Raw genomic sequence first — 4,196 nt, forward strand, 5'->3', positions numbered from 1 at the left:
GTTAGCTAAAAGAACAGCGGTTTGATAAAATGTCGAGGACGTCATGTATTATGATATAGCGGCGTGAAGAAGAGTGTCATCGATAAAAGAGAATAATTGTTCAGGGATCCCTGAGCTCATTTGATTATTGTCAAACACAGTGTCATATCAGATGCTGCATTACTTAATTATACGTATTCATAAAACAGTATGTACTTTTTATGATTAAAAAATTTAAGCCGACTAAACTGATAGGATACGTTTCAATAATTCAAGTTGAATGCATATAGCAACTGTAACAACAATATATTATGAATAGTTATATTTGAACAAGAAAGTTATTTGGATGTAGAATACTGTAAAAATATATTGATAACATTTTTTAAAAACCTTTTCTTATTAATATACTTGCATTCGTTTTTAACTGTAGACTGAATTGGTGTATTGTATGTATAGCTATATTTGTGTATTCAGTAATGTCATAATTTCAGGAATCATCGCAAAACCTTCTTGACTCAATTTGTCTTGATATTCTTAAATCAGTCGTTGTCATTTTGGAAACCATTTTTTTACATTTCGAGAGCTTGAAATAATAGATTGGTCTAACAATTTCATTCTCGAGGGATTTCAATTCGTGTTACTTCTGGATTATGAGGTTCCATTTGGTTGTACGTTATATACTTATGCTGGAATTTAAAAAACAAGTTAATTAAGAACCAGTTATCACATACACTCGTTGACAATTTATTGGATATTAAACATTTGCCCGTAATCATTTGATTAAGTTACATATTTTATTTGTATTGTAGGTTAATGCGTGCATGTAGACAGGTTCGGTATTTCATTGTTTTCAAAATAATTGTTATTGTTTATTTGGTTCATAGGTAACATTATATACGCAAACCGAAGAATGTAGTCCGTTACTGCATTTAACCACGTTGTATCCAGATTATGCATTTGCACACAAAATAGCTCCGACGAGCGCGTTCCATCCATGGCAACGTTTTTTCAATGTGGCATTAGCACCCGAGTAACATGAAGTCCTCATGGAAGGTGTATACAGCGACGAAATATCGGTTCAATACTGAACTTTCTACACATAACCGAAACAGCGCATTTATTTTCTTTCGTTTTAAGAAATAAACTGCGTTCGCGTTATGGGAGACAACATTTAAATACCACGCGCTACATTTTTTCTGTCAAAGTAAACGTGTTCATGTTCTCTGCGCTACTAAGTTTTTATTTGACAATTGGCCCGTGCTTTTCATGCCTGAACTTTACCCTTACACACGAAATACATGTTGCGGTTGTCAATTTCACAACAGCTAATTATTTTGCGTTAATGTTTTCCAAGTAATCAAAGCAATCTCGTATATGTCCGTCCTAACAGAAGAACATTATCAACATAATTTTGGTTCCCATTAAGTCGCTATATGACCTACACTATGCCGGTGTGACTTAACATCCAGCAAATAAATTAATTGAATATATATATATATATATATATATATATATATATATATATATATATATACGATTAAAAAAATGTTTTTTCTATGATCACGAGTGAATTACAATCGATATTTCACCGAATCCAACACATTTTCTTTTTATTTTATGCTTTTTTCACATTTTATTTACATTGTGAAAGATTTTAACAAAAGAATTTTTATGGGATAATGACGTCATTTCGTTATGACGTTATTTCACAGAAAACTATTTTCATAATTATCACTGTTAATTTTCACTGTTTGAAACTGTGAAATTATTAATTTAAATTTACTGATATTTCTCTATAAACCACCGGAAAGCATACACTAGATAAATAAATAATAATAATAAAAAAAAAATATATATATATATATCAGCGCCATAGTTTCTTGAAATTGTCATTATTATTATTTGATTAAATATGTTGTGACAATTAAAACATAATTATTTTTACTTTAGGATAATGTAAATTTCATTCATACGTGTAACAATAATCAAATGAGCTCAGGGATCCCTGAACAATTATTCTCTTTTATCGATGACACTCTTCTTCACGCCGCTATATCATAATACATGACGTCCTCGACATTTTATCAAACCGCTGTTCTTTTAGCTAACCGCAATTTAATAAAGACGGTGCAACAATATTACACATTCAGCAAATAATTGTTTCGTTGATAAAGTAAACGATCGTACATCGATAGCATATATATAAGATTAAAATGCAATAATGCATACAAACAACAACAAAAACAGCAATAAATGTAATTTGTGTTGAAATAAATAAATGTTGTAACTGATATTCGAAAAAGACTTATCAGTCTTATGCAAACTAGAACGTTTCTGTAAAGAGAAGGTTGTATAATTGTAGTGCAAAATAACAAATCAATCAAACTATATAGTACTATCTAATTATATATGTATGTACTACAAGAATATCGCATATTATTCGTTTTGAAAACTCTATGTAAATTTATGCTGGATAAAAGCTATTAAAGACCATATTTATAACAAACTCAAACAAAAACTTCGAGCTAAAAATATTTCCACACATGTTATGATATGATTATTTGGAATTGTAATTATGATTATATGCTAAACAAGATAATAAAGTTGAAATACAATTCAAGCTGTTAATCATGATTATCATAGAAACTTTTGGACTGACAAGTTTTATGCTAAGTGATCACACATAAGAAAATGAAACCGGGAAATATAATAAGATTGCTAGAGTAAAAAACAAGAAATACAAACTGTAAAGCACTAACCTGATTGAATAATATATAAAATTGACAAATAGTTTTACACTGTCGCCATGTCCATAATTATAATGGCCAATTCTAACACTAGAATATTAAGAACTATACAACGTGTTTATTTAAAATGCTAATACGAACAAACCTTGCAGTTTAGTTATTATGCATCTTGTAGATAACAATTACGATGTAAACACATTATTTACTTACTTTTTAATTTATTCATTTGATTATGTGTGAAATGCTTTTTGTTTTGCAATTCCTTGTTCTGTTTATATCATGTTGCCAAAGGCAAGTAATGCTGATTTTGCCAATATTATAAAACTGAAAGTGAAGATGTAAGAAAATATCATGTTTAGTTGAATAATGTGGTTTCAAACGACTATAACAAAGCAGAATAAACAAACTATCCCAGATAAATCAATTTAGTTAACTGTTAGTTTCTTGCCGATATTGAACATTAGTAAACCGTTAGCACACGGTGTTTATATACAGTTATGGGGATAATAATCATCTTAATTTCGTCGGCATGAACAATTACTTAAAATCCCAAGTGCTTTGAATTGACCGTTCCATGGCTGTGACTCCAGCTTTATTCTACTATGTGTGTATGTTGTTGTGGTTGTGTATGTGCCGTACTGTTTTGGCAATTGGTCACTTGCCATAACTAAAGGACCACGAACCTATGTATAATATGAATGAAATACTGCTAGAGCAGCTGGAGGTTTTCTTCTTTATATATTCTTAAAATGTATATTAATGTAATATGTCTGTGTGAGATGTAGATACCATATAGCATGTCTGCGTGAGAATAGGATGTCGTGTGCATATAAATTATCTGAGTGAGATGGTGTGTGCATATACATGTAACACAATGCCGAGATCAGGTAAGGTGTTTGCTTGCGAAGACATGGGATACAATATCGTGTGAATACAAACATCCACTCCTATTTTGTCATTGGGTTACTAGTATTATAAGTATGAAAATGATAATGATGTTGAAAGGATGATGATGATATGGTTGATAATGATGATGATAATTAAAAGTATTTTGAGAATAGAGAATAATAAATTAACTCATAACTATGAGTAAGTAAAATTTCGTGTTAGAAGACATGTGACAATATGTTATCTGTATATAACATGTACGCATGGGATGACAAGTGACACTAAGTTTACTATAATCGTTGCGGCTTTCTAATGTCCAACAAACTTTTGACTAGTGAAAACATAATTCTTTACCTTCCTTTTGTTCACTTATTTGCGCTAATGTCATCTTAGGAATTTAAGATCATTTGTCTTACCATACGCGTATGTCAACAAAAATGCGGTATACACAGATGGTTAATAAGACATGGCTACGTCCAGTCGTCCACCAATTCTACACATCACAGTGGACTGAAATCATTCAAACATTATTTCTGATATCTTTGTATCATATGCTGTACCATGCAGTCCCCCTCAATAAAT

The sequence above is a fragment of the Dreissena polymorpha genome, chromosome 9 (genome assembly GCF_020536995.1).
Source record: "Dreissena polymorpha isolate Duluth1 chromosome 9, UMN_Dpol_1.0, whole genome shotgun sequence".
Classification (NCBI taxonomy): Eukaryota; Metazoa; Mollusca; class Bivalvia; order Myida; family Dreissenidae; genus Dreissena; species Dreissena polymorpha.